The sequence below is a fragment of the Schistocerca piceifrons genome, chromosome 3 (assembly GCF_021461385.2).
Source record: "Schistocerca piceifrons isolate TAMUIC-IGC-003096 chromosome 3, iqSchPice1.1, whole genome shotgun sequence".
Lineage (NCBI taxonomy): Eukaryota > Metazoa > Arthropoda > Insecta > Orthoptera > Acrididae > Schistocerca > Schistocerca piceifrons.
In genome coordinates, this window is record NC_060140.1 from 413,723,622 (window position 1) to 413,746,912 (window position 23,291).

General features: G+C 41.3%; 1 protein-coding gene across 1 annotated transcript in view; it reads left to right on the forward strand.

Annotated features, from left to right (window-relative positions):
- Positions 1 to 23,291, forward strand: part of LOC124788701 — a 433,390-nt gene that overhangs the window by 362,607 nt on the left and 47,492 nt on the right. The window lies entirely within an intron of this gene.

A 23,291-nucleotide genomic window follows, 5' to 3' on the forward strand; every position in this document is an offset into this window, starting at 1 on the left:
TCCTGATCATAGCAATTGGACCCTGGACGACTGAAAAACCGTGGCATGGTCAGATGAGTTCCGATTTCAGTTGGTAAGAGCTAAATGGTTCAAATGGCTCTGAGCACTATGGGACAGATCGCCCGCCACAAATCCCATCGAACATTTGTGGGACATAATAGAGAGGTCAGTTCGTGCACAAAATCCTGTAACGGCAGCACTTTCCCAACTGCGGATGGCTACAGAGGTAGAATGACTGAGTATTTCTTCAGGGGACTTCCGACGACATGGTGAGTCCATACCACGTCGAGCTGCTACTTTACTCTGGGCGAAAGGAGGTCTCTTGCTGAAAGTACGGGTAATGTAACTGATGATGATAAACAGAAGGCTGAAATTCTAAACCTAGCTTTCAAAAACTCGTTTACGGTAGAGGACTGCAGAACCATTCCCCCTTTCAATTATCGAACAAATGCAAGGATGGCTGACGTAGTGTTTAGTGTATCTGGGATGTAAAACAGTTAATATCCTTACACGCCAAGAAGGCATCTGGACCAGACGGTGGCCCCATAAGATTATATGTTGATAATGCTACAAATATAGCACCATCCTTATCCATTATCTATCAGCGATCATTGGAACAGCGGAAAGTTCCACGGGACTGAAAGAAGGCCCAGGTCATAGCAATCTATAAAAAGGGTAGAAAATCGGATGCAAATACTTACCGATTTGTTGTAGAATAATGGAACATATTTTGTGTTCAGACATAATGACCTTTCTAGACTCTGAGAAGGTCATCTGCAGAAACCAGCACGGTTTTAGGAAACAATGGTCATGCGCGACACAGCTGGCCCTCTTGTGCATGGTATACAACACGCTCCAGATATCGGCTCCCAAGTTGATGCCATATTTCTCGACTTTCGAAAGGCGTTCGACACAGTTCCGCGCTGTCGCTTGCTCCAATAAGTGGGCGCTTACGGTTTATCCAATGACATATGCGGTTGGATAGAAAGTTTTCTAACAGACAGGGAGCAGTATGTCGTCCTGAACGGGGTGACTTCAACAGAAACAAGCCTAACTTCAGGTATGCCCCAGGGCAGCGTAATAGGTCCGCTGACTTTTACGATTTACATAAACGATCTAGTTGATGGTATTTACCGCGGCATTAGACTGTTTGCCGATGATTCTGTAGTCTTCAGGAAAGTAGTATCACACGAAAGCTGTGAACAAATCAAAGAAGATTTGCAGAAAATAAATGCATGGTGTAATGACTGGCAGTTATCTCTCAATATTAGTAAGTGTAACCTACTGCGTATAACAAGGTGAAAATCCCCATTAATGTAAGAGTACAAAATAAATGTCCAGTCTTTAGAAGCGGTAACATCCGTCAAGTATCTGGGTGTGACTATCCGAAATGATCTCGAATGGAATGATCAGATTAGACAAGTAGTGGGTAAGACAAACCCTAGATTGCGGTTTATTGGTAGAATCCTGAAGCGATGCTGTCCTTCAACAAAGGAAGTAGCTTACAATACGTTAGTTCGTCCAGTCTTAGAATACTGTTTGTATGGGACCCTTAACAGTTGGGTCCGATTCAAGAGATTGAGAAAGTCCAAAGAAGTGCTGCAAAATTCGTGACTGGTACATTTAGCCATCACGAGAGCATTACAAATCTCATAAAAAGTTTGAAGTGGGACACACTTGCAGACAGATGACGCGCTAAACGGAAGGGGCTGCTCACTAAATTCCGAATTCCGATCTCCACCGAGGATGTAGAGCACACATTATTACCACCAACTTTCAAATCGCGCAATGATCACCATTCGAAGATAAGGGAAATAAGAGCTCGTACTGAGGTGTTCAGACAGTCGTTTTTCCCTCGCGCGATCCGCTAGTGGAACAGAGGGTGGGGGAATATGACTTTGGTGCGAATTGTGCCCTCCGCCACTCACCGCTTGGTGGATATAGGGGGTATATAGGTAGATGTAGATGTATATGACTTTTGTCACCTTCGTGTGTACATCACACATGCTTAAATATCTCTTGAAAAATTCTTCCCCGCGTTGTAGAAAGTCTCTGCAGTAGACTGGAAGTTCACAACAATAAACGAACTGATTGACAATACACCACCAGAGCAACTATGATGGGTACTACACTGCTGTAGGGCCAACACTGCATTATTTTTATTGTTGTTATCATTACATCTACATCTACATCATACTCCGCAATCCACCGAATGGTGTGTGGCGGAGGGTACCTTCGGTACCACTATCTGATCCCTCCAACCCTGTTCCACTCGCGAATAGTGCGTGGGAAGAATCGTTGTCGGTAAGCCTCTGTATTGGCTCTAATTTCTCGAATTTTCTCCTCGTGGTCAATACGCGAGATGTATGTGGGGGGAACTAATATGTTGTCTAACTCCTCCTGAAAGGTGCTGTTCCGAAATTTCAGTAGTAGATCTATCCCCGATGCACAACGTCTCCCTTGTAACGTCTGCCAGTGGGATTTGTTTAGCATCTCCGCAACGCTCTCTCGCCAGCTAAACGATCCCATTAGTAGTAGTGGTTACATATACACACCATTAGCAGCCAGAGGTCTTCAAATTTCTGCCAGTTCAGAAGTAGGGAAACGAAGAATCAAGTGATTTACTAACAACAGTCCCAAACATAGTGAGCAGATTTAATTTGGTTGATTTTAAATGACGGTGTAGGATATGCATGGAGCAAGGGCTCCCAGGTATAGCAGCTGTGGAAGGGAAGCATGTTAGGTAACGAGTGTCTGCTAGTATCAATAATAGATAGGTAGTTTGCTTTCTTTTCTAAGATCGAGCTGTAGGTAGCACACGCGATGCACTGAAAACTGCTTCGTCGTTCTAGAAAATAACGATTGTTAGAAATAAGCAGTACCAATTTTCATACTGAGTCCGTGGCTTACTAAAAAACCTAAAACACTTAATATCATTTATGAACCATCATTTTCAAGACAAAATTCATCGAAGAAAATTCTTTCCGATTATAAAGGTTAGTTGGATGCTAATGTGGATGATGGTGTGACGGCGGGGCGGGAATGGTAACTAATACCTGAATGTACTCAGGTGTAATAGTCTCAGAAAGGGTGACAGCCACTGCAGTGTAGAGTAAAATCTATAAGGGAAGACAGAAATTGGAAAATGACGATCAAATTTACGGACGATATATGCATTTAGAGTAATGAAATGTTATTTTGATGCTTATACTTTGGTGGGATGTGTGTGAGCTTTTAGTCACTTTACATGAAGGCACAGCCCCTATGAAAACAAGATCACTAATAGGTACCCGTACGTAAATAATAAATGACATATTTAGTGAATGGTGATGCAAATCTATATGTGAAGTAGGAGACGATTGACGACTTAATTGTCCAGTCTGAGTAATCGCCGCTTTAGTGAAGTAGAAATGACATTTTCTGCCTGCGACATACTGACTACATATACGCAAATTCATCAGCTTACCATGTTGATATGGAGTATTGCTTATTCAACGCTATTGACCAGTGTAGACTTCTTTGTATACTATATTCCATGATACCAATGGGAATACAGACGTTGTGGGATAATACCTCGAGTACGTTGCGTGGTAACTGAAAGATCTGTCTCTTTCTCTAATTACACGCCTACATTAGTAAAGCAATAGTTTGTGCAATAGATGACACCCTGGTTTGCAAATCAAAACATTGTAGTGGCTATATTGTATAACTTCATTCTTGGTACTGTGAATGCTCGAAAGATAATGTCGCAATTGCCTCACAAGTATATGCTGTTGCGAAATACATTTTACATAAAAACAAAACGAAGTCCACTAAAATATAGACCATATTTCTACATCTACATATATACTCCGCAATCCACCATACGGTGCGTGGCGGAGGGTACCTCGTACCACAACTAGCACCTTCTCTCCCTGTTCCACTCCCAAACAGAACGAGGGAAAAATGACTGCCTATATTCCTCTGTACAAGCCCTAATCTCTTTTATCTTTGTGGTCTTTCCACGAAATATAAGTTGGCGGCAGTAAAATTGTACCGCAGTCAGACTCAAATGCTGATTCTCTAAATTTCCTCAGCAGCGATTCACTAAAAGAACGCCTCCTTTCCTCCAGAGACTTCCACCATAGTTCCTGAAGCATTTCCGTAACACTCGCGTGTTGATCAAACCTACCAGTAACAAATCTAGCAGCCCGCCTCTGAATTGCTTCTATGTCCTCCCTCAATCCGACCTGATAAGGATACCAAACACTCGAGAAGTACTCAAGAACAGGTCATATTAGTGTTTTATAAGCGGTCTCCTTTACAGATGAACCACATTTTCCCAAAATTCTACCAATCAACCGAAGACGACTATCCGCCTTCCCCACAAGTGCCATTACATATTTGTACCACTTCATGTCGCTCTGCGATGTTACGCTCAAATATTTAATCGACGTGGCTGTGTCAAGCGCTACACTACTAATGAAGTATTCAAACATTACGGGATTCTTTTTCCTATTCATCTTCATTAATTTACATTTATCTATATTTAGAGTTAGCTGCCATTCTTTACACCAATCACAAATCCTTTCCAAGTCATCTTGTATCCTCCTACAGTCACATTTCCGAACGTATACTAAATGTTAGAACAAAAAATTTAAATATGATCTATTAAGAAACACTAACTATTTTCTCCTAACTAGGCCATCTTCAGGTGAAAAGTGAGCGTCGCAACGCACAGAGAAAATAACGTGAAAAAGATAGAGATGTTGTATACTGAAGAACTGATGACATTTGGGAATGCTACGGTCGCAGGTTCGAATCCTGCCTCGGGCATGGATGTGTGTGATGTCCTTAGGTTACTTAGGTTTAAGTAGTTCTAAGTTCTAGGGGACTGGTGACCTCAAATGTTAAGTCCCATAGTGCTCAGAGCCATTTGAACCATTTTTGACATTTGGGAAATTCATAAAGCAAATATTACCACATATCGAAAATAGAGTTCGTTTCAGTGTTGTAATTGTTTAGTTTACTCCGATATGCATAAATTAAACTCAGTTCGTAAGATGTGGAAAAAGAAATACTGTGTTCACCTTGATAGACCTTTTCTTGATTGCCCTCATGCGAAAATTAATGTCAAGCTAATATGCCATTAGAGGACAGATTTACAACTTAAGGCTTTCGAGAGAATTCGATGGGAATTCTGGTTATACCGAGTGGTTAAAGCACAGCTTCTCACGGAGGTCCAGTGTCGGTCGTAATTAGCCTATGGCGGCGATACTTGGTAGAAACGTTAATGTGTTAAAGCGGAACCGATTTACTACGGAAAACAAATTAGTGTCATCTGTGCAAATATGACGCTGTACACTGTTTGTATGACGATATGGCATCCATGCTGTTGTTTGACAAGCCATAGCGGGAGCGAACACAATGGTTATCGAGAAGAGAGACCGTGCGCCGTTAGTGAAACTGTTTTATGTGAATGGCAGCATTTACTGTGCTCCATTGAGAGAATATTGACAACTGAAGGGTCTAAAGAAGATGGTAATGAAATCCGAAAACACGGGTGAGTTTCGTGTGGCACCTGTAAGAGATGGTTTCCTATACCGGTGGAAGTAATTGACAAGGATGCTGACCATGCAGCACGCGCCCTGGGCAGTGATAGTGCTCGTGCAGTGTCACTAGAGTTGTCGGTCCCATGGTCAATATTACTCAATGTTTTGCGGTGTTTTTTACGCTGGTACCCATACAAGATCCAGACGGTGCATCAACTGAAACCTCGTTATCCACAACAACGTTCTGAATTTGCACTTCGGTTTCTGGCACGGATCGAAGTTGATGCTATGTGGCCGGTCAATATTCTATTGAGTGTCGAGGCACACTTTATATAACAGGGCGCAGCGAATATACAGAACAGTTGAATCTGGGATACTACACTCCTGGAAATTGAAATAAGAACACCGTGAATTCATTGTCCCAGGAAGGGGAAACTTTATTGACACATTCCTGGGGTCAGATACATCACATGATCACACTGACAGAACCACAGGCACATAGACACAGGCAACAGAGCATGCACAATGTCGGCACTAGTACAGTGTATATCCACCTTTCGCAGCAATGCAGGCTGCTATTCTCCCATGGAGACGATCGTAGAGATGCTGGATGTAGTCCTGTGGAACGGCTTGCCGTGCCATTTCCACCTGGCGCCTCAGTTGGACCAGCGTTCGTGCTGGACGTGCAGGCCGCGTGAGACGACGCTTCATCCAGTCCCAAAAATGCTCAATGGGGGACAGATCCGGAGATCTTGCTGGCCAGGGTAGTTGACTTACACCTTCTAGAGCACGTTGGGTGGCACGGGATACATGCGGACGTGCATTGTCCTGTTGGAACAGCAAGTTCCCTTGCCGGTCTAGGAATGGTAGAACGATGGGTTCGATGACGGTTTGGGTGTACCGTGCACTATTCAATGTCCCCTCGACGATCACCAGTGGTGTACGGCCAGTGTAGGAGATCGCTCCCCACACCATGATGCCGGGTGTTGGCCCTGTGTGCCTCGGTCGTATGCAGTCCTGATTGTGGCGCTCACCTGCACGGCGCCAAACACGCATACGACCATCATTGGCACCAAGGCAGAAGCGACTCTCATCGCTGAAGATGACACGTCTCCATTCGTCCCTCCATTCACGCCTGTCGCGACACCACTGGAGGCGGGCTGCACGATGTTGGGGCGTGAGCGGAAGACGGCCTAACGGTGTGCGGGACCGTAGCCCAGCTTCATGGAGACGGTTGCGAATGTTCCTCGCCGATACCCCAGGAGCAACAGTGTCCCTAATTTGCTGGGAAGTGGCGGTGCGGCCCCCTACGGCACTGCGTAGGATCCTACGGTCTTGGCGTGCATCCGTGCGTCGCTGCGGTCCGGTCCCGTCGACGGGCACGTGCACCTTCCGCCGACCACTGGCGACAACATCGATGTACTGTGGAGACCTCACGCCCCACGTGTTGAGCAATTCGGCGGTACGTCCACCCGGCCTCCCGCATGCCCACTGTACGCCCTCGCTCAAAGTCCGTCAACTGCACATACGGTTCACGTCCACGCTGTCGCGGCATGCTACCAGTGTTAAAGACTGCGATGGAGCTCCGTATGCCACGGCAAACTGGCTGACACTGACGGCGGCGGTGCACAAATGCTGCGCAGCTAGCGCCATTCGACGGCCAACACCGCGGTTCCTGGTGTGTCCGCTGTGCCGTGCGTGTGATCATTGCTTGTACAGCCCTCTCGCAGTGTCCGGAGCAAGTATGGTGGGTCTGACACACCGGTGTCAATGTGTTCTTTTTTCCATTTCCAGGAGTGTATTAAAACACGCGTTGTGCACAAAGAGGCATTGCACTCGCCGTGACTGTATGGTGTGGATGCAGAAACGCTTTTATCCTCAGTCCTCTCTTTGAAGAGAATATACCCAGAGGGCTTGTCAGGTTTATAGCGACATCTTCACATAATCGAGATCTCCTTGTACAGCATGTGGTTCCTGCTTTGAAGGAGCACAACTGTACGAAAACTACTGTTTCCATGCAAGATGGGGCAACACCTCGTGTTGTCCGCCCAGTGAATGATCTGCTTAATGCGATGTATCACTAATATGTTATCTCTAGAGGTTTTCTAGATGCATGGCCTGCAAATTCATGTGACGTTTGGCTCTGGGGATATCTAAAAGAACGTACTTAGCAGGAGCAACGTCGCTCTCCACCTGATCTGAAGGCCAGTATACGGGAACACGTTCCTCAGATTCCATCGGAACTGCTGGGAGGAAGTGGTCATCACGTCGTTTTAGGGAAGAAGCATAAGAATCGTACCGACGTCTCCTGTACTCTTATTGAACAAACTGTGTAAGTGGCGGTAAATGATAAAATCAAAATTGTGCCTTTCTCACTTTTTTTGCCTTTTCTGCCCAAGTCGTGTTCCTAATCACTACATATGCAAAGATTTCTATGTGTCTTTTTTCGCATTCAAACGCCAGAGTTGCACCTGGTTCCCAAAACTGGAACTAATTGTTTCGAAAGTAGACATCTCTTGAAAATACTGATCTACGACTATATGAAACCTGAAAAACAGCACTGTTACATACTGAATCAGCACAGGTTAATACACAAAGATGGACCCATTCGCTGCACAGCATCAGTTTTTCTTGTGCACCGTGGTCCTTTTCAAAAAATGTTCCAATAGTGCGCTAAAACGATAGAAAAGATATCAGTGCTCTTCACCTTCTATTAACTGTTACCGCATACGAAATTTGAAAAAAAATCTAACTATTTGTCTTTGAAATAGGATGTGATAAAAGTTTTCTTTGAATAATTCAAGTTTTTCCTTAAGTGATAGTTTTCCTGTCAGTTCTATTTACAATACGATTTACGCTTTCTTTATTAGTTGCAGAACTAATCAAGTAACTTAATTTACTCAGAAATTTGAAATAATCAGTGTTGTCCTTCACATGAACCGCTAATGATTCTCTCGCATAGTGTTCCCGACAATTTTAGATGCACGAGTTTTAAGGGTCAGTCTGAATGAGAAAAGGCAGTTTTACAAGGTCGAATTTACTTGCATACTTAAGAACTTGTGTGTATATCTTGAGTTACTCAAAACATTCACTGTACTCATCAAGAAACATATTAAATTACGTCACCTCTAGTTAATTTCTAAGTACGATTACAAGATGCATTATCTCACCCTTGTGACACTATAACCTAGCTCAGATAGGCGATTCCTGTTTAGATCCATCCTTGGCTTTACAGTTGACTTACCGAAGGAAACGAAGGCTAAAGGAAAGAACTGTCGAAACTTTTACAAGTTAACTCGCTCCTCTTTGTACTGAAAAGGCTGCCAGAGGTGGTCCCCGAATTTTTTTGCATTAAATTATAGCCTTACTCCAGTAGAGAAAGTAGTGAAGTCTGGTATCGTGGGTTACGCGAACTCGCTTCCACACGCTTCCATTGCACTTGGACTTCCATTAGCAGTCCGGAAGACGTAGTCAGCACTCGCCGGACCTACCGCCGCTACTGAATATTCAGCAGCCGGCCAGTTTCTTGTGACTCCACATGCCGTAGGATGCTCTCAAGTGCTGGCAGCGTAATGTGTTTAAGAGCTAGTGTACATTTTAAAATATTTGAGGTATTAAACACGTTCCAGATCTTGCTATATTTATATTCACAAGTTATAGTAACTTCATAAGTGTACTTTATTATTTGCACGACTGTCTTGCTCTTTACCTCTTTACTTATTATAATATGCAGTTTTAGATCCCTTAGGAATTTTGTCATTTCCACGATCTTTTATTCTTTATATCTGAAACGCCCGCTTAACCAGCTGGGCAGAACAGGTAATTAGGATTGTGGAAAGGGCCGAATAAGGTTGGGGTCAGTTTCACCTTCTAATTGTAATTTATTGTAATTTAATAACACTTTTACAGCGAAGGCTGCACATAGCCGGACCTTTACCGAATGCAACTCTTTCACGACTGAAGGCCTCCAAACAAGAAATCTTAACAAATAAACAAGATAAATAAATCCAAGTAAGATAGAAATAAAATAATTACAAAGAGCATCACAGAAAAGTAGATAGAACAAACATCTGCAAAGTGCAATACCAGTGGCTGAAGGCCACAATTAAGTTTCAAAATTTTAAATTATATTACCATAATCTGTTAAAGGCAGAAGGCTGCAATGTTTAAACGTGAAAGATAAATTAAAGAATTAATTTTGCAAAATTTTTAAGAAAAAGGAAAAAAATGACTATAAGCCTTAAGTTTTAAGCAGCTAAAAACATATAATTAAACACCGGTGGCACTCAGAAACCTCCAGGGAGATCGACCTGCCCTCGTTCACTTAGGCGAGACAGATGGTGAGCCCAACTACACTTGATCCGTCGGAACCCAACCAGGGGACAGACACGGACCGATCGACACAACGACTTCCTTCCCCCCAGTCAGTACATGAGAACTCAGAAAAGGTTACAAACGTGATAATCCACAATGGAGTATGTATTAGCTGTCAAAATTACACACCATGTTGGACAGAAACAACAGGTGCGGGAAGGACACTGCCTGAAATTACGTTAGTGGCCAGGGCAGGTAACCGGAACACTAACGACCACAAGGCAGAAAATTCCACTGGTGCACTTGAATTGTAGTCAATCAAAATAGTTAATTGCACCACATGGCGGCTAAATTTCAGCAGTACAAACACTCGGTGTTGCTCACAGGGAAACCTCCCCAACAGCAAACCACCGAAAGGAACCACCACAACATGAATGAACGTGGCTTGGGTACTTGAAACCACTACTTCACTTTGAAGGTCCTGGGTCGGTGAAACACGTAGGTCGTAGTGATCTGACAGCTCCTTACACGCTCCGACACTGTGCAGGGGCTGCCAACGGACCTAGCCGACTGCACCGCGCGGAGATAACTTTACCTCGTCCGCAACAACCTACCGACTGCCTGCAGACCCCCCTAACCGGAAGCTATATGCACCAAACAAAAGACGGTGCAAATATCGATACACATCAGTGCTGCCACACGTAGAAGGAAGAAGAACCACGACATAACTGCAACAAGGGCGGGAAACCAAACACAGATATACAGCGAAATTCACGAAAACGAATAGTTGGGAGTGAGCACTGCTCCATATCCATATCTCAAATTAACACAGCGTAGTATAAAAATATGAAATTCCATAACTAAGTTGATGAAAGGTTTCGGAACTGTATTCACTCTTATTATTTCTTTACTTTCTGTTTCAACAACTCTGATAATTCGCAACTAATGCCTTTATAATTAGTCACCATTAGCCAAAATTGTCAGTGACACTGAAGCAGAAATGTAAAGAAATGGTTGGAAAGAATGTAATTAGATTATGTATCTTACATTCACTAATGCAGAATGGAAGGAACTACTGTTATGTTGGTCAATTTTTATTTACTTCCTTCAGCGAGAGTGGACTTTCAACCAAGCAGCCATTCATATTGCTAAGAACTGTAACTGGTTCAGAAAATCATTACCACGAAGATATTGATTCAACACAATGTCGAATGGATGAAATTCGTTGGAATATAGTGTTCGCATTGAAGCTGCCTCGTAGCGACATGGCTTTAACTATTAGTATTGCTAAAATAATAGTTACACTACTCTCATCAGTCGTGGTTTCATTTTCGTTGTCGCATTTCATTCTTCACTCTTACAGTCTCTTGGAAGTTTACTTATAATGTTTGAAATAACTGCTACAATCAGAATAACTGTCAGTATATAATCGCACCTCAATCACAGAAGTTTTACGACGTTGAAAACGACAGCTAAATCTACTTTATCGACTGTGGTATATATGGTGGAAGTCTAAATAGCATTAAGAGCAAGTTGTGTGATAGCTACAGCAGAAGAAACACGTACTTTTTATGGGCTTCAAGCGCATAGGTAAATTAACGTATAGTACCTGAAATAAAGTGATCATATGGCTTTATTAACTAGGAGGCCCCATCTAAAGTTACCTGAGTTACGTGTCTGCTTTCATTTGGTGCCGTAGAGAAGACGTTTGTGCGATCTCTTCTTCCGACGGCGGGACAAAGGTTCGCGACGCTGTTACCTCGTTACGTTACGTTATGTTGGATTCATCCTTACGAGATTACGCTCAATTAGTAGCATCGTGGTAATGACTGTCAGAATTGGTTACAATTTCCGAATTATGTCCACGGGACTGAAAGTGCTGTGGAGTGTCTACAAATGATTTTGTTTCCGGGTGAAACATCGTTTACAAACCATGCTGTGTCATGGTAAGGCATGTTATGTCTCTGAAATCGTCTTTGAAGGCTATTTTCAGAGCAACAGAAATAAGTTTACAGGATAATTCAGCTGTGTCTACGGCTGTTATTTTATGTATGCCAGCCTTCGCATAACCACAGGCGAAATTTTCACATTCTCTGCTCGCTACATTCCGTCTTGTTTGGTTTTTATTGACTGGCCTTCTACATATACATCTACATGGATACTCTGCAAATCACATTTAAGTACCTGTCAGAGGGTTCATCGAACCACTCCATAGAACCACCTTCACAATTCTCATATTCCTTTCCTCTCCCATTCCTCGCAGAACCTCGTTATTCCTTACGTCATCATCCACAAAATTTTCAACATTCGTCTGTAGCACCACGCTTCAAACGCTTCGATTGTCCTGTGTTACAGTTTTCCCACAGTTATCATTTCTGCTACTTCTCATTACTTTCGTCTCCCTTCGATTTACTCTCAGTCCACATTCTGCACTCATTAGACCATTCCATTCAAGAGATCGTGTAATTCTTCTCCAATTTCACCGAGGATTGCAACGTCATCAATGAATCGTAAGATTGATATCCTTTCAACCTGAATTTTAATTCCACTTGGTTTTCCTTTAGCCTTGCTTCCATTATCAACCGCAGCGTCAGAACTGCCTCTGAGTCACCTTTATCTTTCCTAAAACAATACTGATCGTAATGTAAATCGTCATGTAACACATCCTCAATTTTCTTTTCCGGTCTTCTATTCATTATTCTCGTAAGCAGCTTGGCCGCATGGGTTGTTAAGCTGAGTCTGCGATAATTCTCGCACTTGTCAGCTCTTGCAGTCTTCGGAATTGTGTGGATGACATTTTTCCGAAAGTCAGATGTTGTATCGCCAGACTCACATGCTGTACATCGACGTGAATATGCGTTTTGTTGCCACTTTCCCCAATGATTTTAGAAATTCTAATGGAATGTTCTCTATCCCTTCTCCCTTATTTGATATGAAGTCTTCCAAAGCTCCTCTAATACTGGATCCCCTACCTCTTCTAAATCTTCAGACAAATCATCCTCATCATAGAGGCCTTCAGTGTACTGTTTCCACCTATACGTTCTTTCCTCTGCATTTAATGGTGGAGTGTCCGTTGCACTGTTAATGTTACCGCCCTTGATTTTAATTTCACCGGAGGTTGTTTTGACTTTCCTGTAAGTAGAGTTTGTCCTTCCGAAAAGTAAAACATATTGAGGTATTTATACTGAGCGTAAAATTGCACAGAAATAAAGTTATAACAAAGATAAACTTAATGTTTTGTATTTTTGTCGTGTATGCATATACACACCTAATTTTCAGAATCTGAAGGTTCTGTTGACTATATCACGTTCTGATCACTAAGTGTACCTTTTCTTGTTGACTTTGGACTTCATAACGTTGAACCGAGGAACTGAGCTTGGGCACTTGCTCATCCAGAAATCGTATCTGCGATATGCCATGGTTTCCGTAAGTCAGTTCCAGGACAATGCTTTGTCATGGCGGACTGTCCATCACCGTCTGAACTTGGGTTGGATCTCTAACGACCTCGATGTCAGAGAAACATTTAATTATGTCCTGTCTTCCTCGTGAACGGTCTGTAACCGGAAGCAGTCGATATACATGAAACTTCCTGGCAGATTAAAACTGTGTGGCCGACCGAGACTCGAACTCGGGCACTTCGCCTTTCGCGGGTAAGTGCTCTCCCAACTGAGCTACCGAAGCACGACTCACGCCCGGTCCTCACAGCTTTACTTCTGCCAGTATCTCGTATCCTACCTTCCAAACTTTACAGAAGCTCTCCTGCGAACCTTGCAGAACTAGCACTCCTGAAAGAAAGGATACTGCGGAGACATGGCTTAGTCACAGCCTGGGGGATGTTTCCAGAATGGAGTCGATATACATGTTAGTATGCGCCGTAATATAAACATGTATCTCATTGATAGTCACAAATCATTCTTAAATCACGATTTAAGTCATTCTCACCCCTATTTTCAACACTTTGTGCAATTGAAGGTAATGAAATTGTGGAGTCCATCACTTGTTCTAGTCGGTATTGTTAGTTCCAGTTTATGTCTGTGTGAGCATCGGTGATCGATAGTAGCTTAAATAATTTTATTTGCAGTCTTTGATCGCAAACGTTACATTGTTAATAAAATCACCGGTTTCTACCAAGTCAGTATACCTGCATCACGAAGATGATACTAAGAAGAGACAGTAATTCTATATTACCAACCGTTTTCTAATTTTCAAGCAACAGTTTTTAGTACGGAAGGCGTAACTTCTTGCTGTCATCACAGGGATTACCATTGAGTTGAATAAATAAATAACATATATGGATCATCATTTCGCCAAAGTCATAAAAATAAACACCAGACAACTACGTGGTGTAATCCCAGAATTACTGAAATTTGACTGTTACGAGTACTGTGAAATACTGTTAGGTTTTTCCACCCCTCCTTGAATCAATGTGGCAAGTGGCTGCTAGGAGAATGGGATGATTAATTGAGGGTACGCATATTTCTATTGCCGTGTTTCCTAGGTTTGTAGTTCGGTGATGGATGACATGATAGTGGGTCTGTAAAAAGTTTCATACAAATCGGGGAACTGCTGCAGAACCGAACCAAATTATGAGTCAGGGTTTTGGAGACAACACTTTGGTTCATATACTGGGACGCTACTGGTATAAAAGTTTAATAAACAGGCGAAAATCGGGTGATGACGACGATCCCTTAAGTCGGCCTTCCACAAGCATCAAATCAGAGAAGTCGAGGAAAAAGATCTGATTCTGCAAGAATATAAACATACCGTCCAAGATGTCTCAGCACCTTGGGAATAAGATACGGTATTATAGAAGAATCGAACATGATAAAAACTGCGACGAAGTTTGAGTGACGAGTGTTTTAAAATGATCGGAAGCAGCATCGTATGCAAGTCGGGAGGTGTCTTAAACAGATGTTTCGAGACGATACAAACTTTATCTCAAAGGTTATCATCGATGAGGAAAAAAAAAAGTCAATAAGTCTCGACTAACTATAAGTGCTTGTTGATCTTTCTATTACATTGGCGAGACTTCATAAGAAGATCATCTCTCCGTCATACAGTCAAGAAAGGGCTTCCTCGTGGTGTTATATCAGAGGGAGGACATGAGAAGAAAACGTCTACAGAAGTGGAGTACGAACGAATGGGTGCCACCATGACAATGCGTAATCTCATACAGTCAGCATTATTCAGCAATTTTCACCTAGAAAGAAGACGACAGTTCCCAACTCATCGTACGAAGTAGAATTAGCTCCGTATCACTTTTTCCTCTTCCTCAAGATCAAAATAAAATTTCAGAGACGAAAATCTGGTACGATGGAGGCCATCACGCAAGTCACTAATGTTGCTAACAAAAATGGTTTACAGGATGTGTTTCGAAAGTAGCAGAAAGTTCTGTTCGCTTCCAAGGGGACAAAATTTGTAGGTTATGGTGCATAATAAGATCTATTTAAGATGTAATAATTTTAATTGGTGTGTTTCTGGCCGTTTTGGATACCATTAATAGTAATTATCATTGGATCCGCTCTTCACTGGCTGTTAATCACACTGCGTCTAGAGAATTACAAGCTGTGCAATTTTATTTTATTTATGGCTTCTTTTTTGTCCAACTATTTGCTTAATATCCTTCAGATGCAACTCCTGACCTATTCGCACGTAGTTATTTTTGTGCGCTTTCTTTGTTGGTGGCACAGCTCACTGTAATCTGCATTACATTTCTTGTGAGCTCAGTCCGCCTGCAGGCCCTTGACAGGCGCGGCAGCGCTGGCGGCTGAGATTGCCGGCTGTCGGGTTCTCAACGCCATTTCCCGCCCGTCTGCTGTTGCACTAGCGGACACCGCCGGCGCTGCTGTTGCCACCACCGCTCCAGATAGCACAGGCGCCTGGCAGGCGGCAACCCGCGACACGCGGTCTGCGGCTGCCGCTGTTCGCCGTCCCTCTAGCGTTTGTCTTCATCTTGTGCTTATTACACATTTGCTCTGAGAGGAAACACTATCGAGCAGTAATACGAGGGTTGTCCCGTTTATATTTACGTCATCAAATAAGTTGTCCTGAAGATGGGGGAAAATTTTGTATAGGAACCAAGGAAACATAGCCAGCATTATTGACTTCCGTCTAACTTAGTTTATTACGAGGGTATGAACAGCATTAACTGTTTTTCAAGTATTATTCATGATTTTTTTATTCGATTATCCACTTCCTCCCTCAAGACCTGTGCAGAAACTTTCACTGTTTACCATTCCCGTAAACATACCGTTGTTAGAAACACAACATTCTCTATGTTCTCCTGTACTAGCGCAGGTACTCGGGAGATATGTGACTCATGCCTGAGCAAACGGAAAGCCAAGGAAACTGCACACCGCTCATTCAGACAAGACGCGTCCTCAATGAATTTGTGTTGGACATCCATCGTGTTGGTACCACATAAACATTCCGGTGCCCAGTGGCGCATCACCCATAAGACGATGAAGAATTCGTGTATGAACGTTGGCATAATCTTTAAATTATCGAAATAAGTGTCAATAACTGCAGTACCAAATATCCACCAACATACACGAATTCTTAATTGACTCTGATCTTCCACCCGTGTAAGCTGCTGTTAGCTTTTACCATACCAATAATTCTTCTTGCTTGTTAGAAGTTTGTTGCTTCCTATACCAGAGGAATTTTGAATAAAGTAATTTTGGGTATTAGGCCGCGTCATTGTTAATCACAAAAACAACTAATTTCTTTCAATCTTGTAGCAATGCTATTCGAGTTTAGCCAAGTCGGCTGAGGTGCGAATGATAATCTGAAGTGAGGCGGAAGGCGTACAAGTGTAGTATGTCCAGTTGTGCAAAGCCTCTGCTCCAAGATGACATAGTGGTTAGTGCATCTGTCTAGGGAGCAGGAGACCTGTGTTCGACTCCCGGCCTTACTACAAAATTTCATTCGTCGCTTCAGGAATTTAGATGGTTTAAAAATTCGTGCAATTTATCTCCACCATGAGGCCACAATATATTAGCATCGTCAATGTATCTTCAAAATATTGTGGGTTTCAAATTAAGATAGACCACAAACTTATTCTCAGATTCCTCCATAAGGAAAATAGACACCAAGGGCGACAAGGGAGTACCGATGGTGACAATGTCAGTCCAAAAATCGTTATTAAATAAAAAGTTAGCCGGGACCAGAACATCTTTGAACAAAGCTGAAACCTCCTTATGAATACTTTTGCCAACAAGAGATAAATGCTCTGAATGGAGAACCTCGGTGTATAAGGTGTATAAGGAAACCTGTTCAGTGTTAGTGATTTAAGTCTGTCAATGAAGTGTGGTGATGAGCACATTTCCCTAAAATGGGATTAATAACGGGAATAAGTGTTAGGCACAGTTGTCGTTTTGGGGGGGGGGGGGGGGGCAAACGTTATTCACTGTTGGTCACTTAAGAACATCCTACTGATAGATTTTCTGGAGTCCTTACACCCTCGGAGGAACCAGACCACTTGTTTTAAATATTTGTACAACTTCTGGCGGAAAGTGGGAGGCGTTAATAACCGCTGCATTCTCCCTTACCACCTGGTTGATAAGGTGTTTACCACTCTTGTGACTGACCATCTACAGTCTACCAAAGACATATGGAACATCTCAGTACTCCCCATAACTCCGCTGCAGCAGAGCACTTCATAGACACCAGTCTCTCTATGCGGTACGAAAATGTCTAAATTACAATGTCGACTTTGTCTCTTTTTAGGACTCAGTGGTATAAAGAAGCAGTTGAAAATAGTTTGGTGAAGCATTTAATCAATGGAGATAGCCTTTTCTTCTTGGATAAATCATGGAATCTGGTGCTTTTTTTAATAAACTTGCAAACACATCGTTACAATATAGCTCATAAGGATAATCTGTATCACAATATTGACCGACCGCTTAGTCACATTCAGTTTACGCATACCTCATTTCGTCCGATCAACATATCTCTCTGGTGCCTGGGTATCTGTGGCCGAATGTGCAGTGGTGCATTCCGCAAGATTAAAAGAACGGAACAAGTGTTGTTGCATCAATCTGTCGGCTCACTCTGAAGATGGCCGAAAGCTATAAGGCTCAAATATTAGAAGAAACGGAACTAGTTGCACGCCAGAAATTTAGTGGATCAAGACTTACCTGTTTAGTAAACAATATCTTTTGTACACAGATTCCAGGATCCCAATGCTCTACCACGATATGGAAGCCTTTCGTTTGCCCTGTGTTCAGCTGACCTTATCTGAGAGGTCCACTTCAAAACCCTAAACATTGTTTCTCCCTCGCTACATGGTTTTCATGTACACAATTTTGATGTTTCCATAATGACGATTAACTGCTGGTCTTCGCCTCAGAGTTATTTCTTTTCAAACTGGGTACTACTATAATTTCTATCAGATATAATTTTCTCTTGTGTAAAGGTGTTATCTGTGAAAATTCTGACATTGCAATTAATACTACGCTTGGAATCATTATGTAATTAATAGTAACGGTCTATTAGTCTTCGTTAGATCACAATACATATTATTCCTACGTTTATAGATGAAGCTACATTCAGGATAACTTACTGCATCTTGGCAGTTACTAAATTAACAATATTTTCCGTGCAATCTAAAATATGATTAGGTGTCCCATACGAACTTATTTTCTTCAATAAACGCCCATGTGATAATGAATGAATTGCTTTTGTATTGTTTGGTTATGGGATCATAATTTTTGGGTTTATAATATATCCTAAGATAAGATGCAAACAGCGTTATTTATCGATGATGATTAGGGATTGGAAAACCTTGAACGACCAGGATCTAACCAAAACAAAGTGTACCTTCCTCCCTATTGTTTTAACCTAAGCGCGACGGTCTCCTATGTTTAGGTTTTCCAGTTACGAGGTCGTTCTCTGTCGGATTTACGTTCACTGCTCCATTGCCTGTCTTCATTTAAATACGTAATTTAGCCACAACATCATTCTTTGGCACTTTGTCTTTGTGTACAGCAATCTGGACCATCACCTCTGAAGGCCACTGTATGGTGGTACGACATGTAATGTGTGGTTTCCATGAGCAATAAAAAGGGCAGAAATGATGTTTATGTTGATCTCTACTCCAATTTTCTGTACAGGATCCGGAACTCTCTGAACCGAGATGATGCAAAACTTTTTTTGATGTGTATATTTAAAACATATAAAAATGCATTAAAAACTGTAAAGGCCGATAGCAGCGCCCAAATTATAATGGGTATGCCCTCTGTTGTGCAATATATAGAAGTGCTATTCGAGTTCAAGTCTCTAGGGAGTGTAGCAGAGACGATACAAACAGCCAAGCGAAGATACGCAGCGTCTCAGCGATACCATGGCCTGTGGGTCACCTTGAAGAACGATGTGTGTACGTTGTGCAACGTTTAATTACAAAACTTTTACATGCATATGAGAACAATCAATCAATACAGATCATGAAGGAAATTTTTAAAAAAGACAATTTTATAGATTTTTATTTAACACACAAAAAAGATTCTATCTAATTGCTGTCGATCACGTAGTTACGTGAAATATTAGGTTTTATTTGGAAGCAATGGTATCTAGTATGAAATGTATATCAGATAACCAGAATATATGAAGTATGACCCCAGTAGCCACTTTCAGGGAAACTTAATCATCTTTCAACCATAATAAACTATTAAGTATCGGAGCACCTGTTTTCAACGCCCAATACTAAGAACTACGCAAATGAGTGGCAGCTGCTAGGCATAAAATATGACTTTACCACTTGACTTTTTGGACTCCTTTCTAGTAGTCCATTTATTGGCAAAAACTAAAAATAGAAACATATAAAAACACGCTACAATGTGTTCACAAGAATTTAGATATAACAAAGTTGCTCTATCTAAGAACAAAAATAAAAAAAAGTTAGGACAGAAGAGCATTAAGTACATGCTATAACAAATCATCGAACTGATTTTCTTTAAAATCGAACTGCTTGGTCAATAATTCTTGGGGCCAACTTTTGTAATGACTAAAAATTTTTATTTCTTCTAGGGCATATAGTAACAGAATTTTCCTTTGTTACTCCTTAACAGATAATGACCATATACGGATTTATTACGTGTTATTCCAGTAGTATGTTCCTTCAAACGAGTATCGAAACTGTGGCCCATTCGTCTTACACACTGCTTAAGATGATCATCACATATAATTTTGTAAACAGGAGACTAGTGAAAATATAATTTTGTAAACAGGAGACTGGTGAAACTTGTTCCAGTGACTGTCTACAATCTGTTTCAATTTCTCTGTAGGGACCCTCTACCCTCATAACTCATAGTGGTATTTTTTTCTAAATAATCGACTTTTTTGTCCAAAATGTAGCCCATATATGTTATACTGACGAACGTGAATCTTTCTATACTTGATATATTTGTGTGTCTCCATGTCACTTTGTTCATAATAACTTGCATTTCAGTCATTGTTTTCACAATTTGTTTAAAAATTGAAATTTCTGTAGGCTCTTTTCAAACTTAAAAAGAAATCTGTTATCATTCTACTCTGTCAAGATAATAAATGAGACACTTAGCAACTTAATTAATTACTATTGGAGGGTGCATTAGTTACTGGTTGTGAGTGAAAAATTAGATTTTGTGACTTTTTGTATAGACACCGCCGGTACCATACTTTGAATTTAGAGTACAAAAAATCAGTGACTTGATATTCATCAATGGAGGAAAACGTAGTATTATCAATAAAAAGGAGGTGCAGAGCATTCGAACTATTCACAGTAGCAGAACACACATTTCAGATGCGAAGAGGAAAAGTAATAAAGTCAGCTGCACGACTTAAACATGTACAATAGATTGGAGGAACGACTATTTGTTTGCTTATGAATAATAGCGAAGCATGCAAAAAAAACGTAGGCACATACACGTACATACGCATGCACACACACACACACAAACACACACACACACACACACACACACACACACACACACACACACACACACACTAGTAACGAAACCTTCACTCGCATCCAGTACAGCCCAACTGCAGTACAGTCATTCAATACACGAAGTAAATGCCATACATTATTTAAATCTGAGTCTATTTTAAGCAATAACTGAAACACTACCACTATGTTTTAAACAATGCATGAAAGCAGTTTGAAAACATTTGCTGGTATTACATGGTGAATAGGGCACTTCAGTAGGTGGCCACAGCTCAGTTTCAATGAAAAAGTGAGAACCCAGTAAACAAAACACCATTTTGGAAGAGCCCAACAAATCGAGAATTACTACCATCGTAGGCGACGAAATTTGGAGAACAGAAAAATTGTAAAATGTAAGCTCCGAATTTAACGTTTAACTGTGTTACTGTCAGATGTACTGTCCATTTCTATCCTAATATTTAAATTGTCAAACTATCTTGAAGGTCGAGAATTTTCATCTGCTCAGCAAAGATAGTGGAATACTTACAGGTCAAATTTTCATACAAAAAGTTAATCAGTGTTCCTGTAGTAGGGTGCATCTTTAAAGAGAATTGTATTCCTCGGAGGTTCTCCACAGAATTGGAGAGGAAAACATATATGGTAAACACTGATAAGAAGAAGGGCCAGGATGGTAGGACATCTGTTAAGACATCAGGGAATAACTTCCATGGTACTGGAGCAGAGCTGTAGAGGGTAAAAACAGTAAAGGAAGACACCAAGAATTCATCCAGCAAATAATTGAAGGCGTAGGTTGCAAGTGCTCCTCTGAGATGAAGAAGTTGGCCCAGGCGAGGAATTTTCTCGGGCTGATGACACAAACATCCAGACTGACACATATTCGAATCATTACTTACATAAAGGGAGTGGACAGGACGGGAGTGGGAAATAGGATGTCGTTAGGTATCCCTTAGGGAAATCAATTTCTTTGCGGAAAACAGTATAAAATGTAATTGAGATATATTAATGGTGTATTTACGTTGATCTCCAAGAACGTTTCGTCGGTATTGGGTAGTAAAGGTATGTTCTACAACGTGTTATGTGGTTGTTAGTATTACTTTGTAGACGAAATGTGTTAGCTTTTCCTTCCATAAATTAGAAGAAAAAGATAAGTCTGCATCTTCCAGGACTCTGAATTCTGGAAATCGTGATAATATTGTATATGTATAAAATAAAACGATGTTGCTTAGGGATATAAATTTTCTGTCATTTTATTACCTATCCAGAGCAGCACTTGCAGATGCCAAATTAAATACGCTAGGCTAGTGTTTTATTTTTGATACAAAAGAAGGCAAAAACGGGAAAATGACTTGCAGAGAATAAATTACGTCATAAATTTCGAGGGTAGATGGTCTTTCACTTGATGAAATACCGTAAACAAAACAAAATGAATCAAGAAGATTTGACGTAGTGAACAAGATCATTAAAAGAGCAGAAGAAGCTCGGACTGAGGAAGAATAGAAGAAAAAATTAGGCTGAGTGTCTTTCAAAGGAAAGCTCAGGGCTTTAGGGAAAGCAGGGAAAAGTGAAAATGCCTGGATTCCTACGGAATGTGACTCCAGTGTCTAATACATTCCGTCAACGCGTTCGGTGTTGTTAATGGACAATCGTTTCACTCTCACCGAGAATTTTTGTAAAAGGCAGCGCAAGCACTGAGTTATCATCTAGAGCTCTGTTTCAGCAGGAATGTCGCGTTGTCGATGACTTATTGATGACGATCCTTCAACAGAAATGGTATAGTGGTTTTGTATCACGACCTTATTATACTCATGTTCTCGGTTTCACGAAGCGCTATGTCGCCGCGCAGCAAAGTTCCTCTGGGACTAGTTATAGTACTTGTGAGTGTGTGGTTAAGGAGATGTGGAGGCAGACTCCGACTCGCTTACATGTGGAACACCTGCTTCTTTCCGGTGGGAAGACAATTAACCTTTGCTGCATATATCAGGCAGTACTTGGTTCAAGAGTAAGTTTGTCTAATAAGGGGTAATTCGACGCTTAAAACAGGTTCCGTACGACTGTATAACTATTATTACTGTACTACTTTAGCAAATATTCAAATCGCGTAATTTGTTCTGCATATAGAACCGTGGATTTTTGCATACATGATGTTCCATATTTCGGAAAACATGCAGAAGTATCTGTAAAAATCGGCCTCTCAATCTTTATTCAATTATTTCTTATCCTAGACGTTAGCCTCATTTGGCTGCGTTTAATATTCACTGAATTTCTGGCTAGGTTTCACGGGCCTATTAAAATAGCGGCCTTGCATTAGACACTTTGAAGGGATAAATGTGATTTCAAAATAGTTTACGAGGCTAGAGTTAATCTATTGAAAGAACATCGTTTGTTGTGTTGCCAACTACTTATACATTTTGGGTGAAAATTGTAGGTATTCGGAATTATTGTTTGTTTTGAAGGTTTTAACGGGTGTTTGATGAGTCTTAATTTTTTCAACATCCTCAGCGTCGTCAGGTTCCACTATC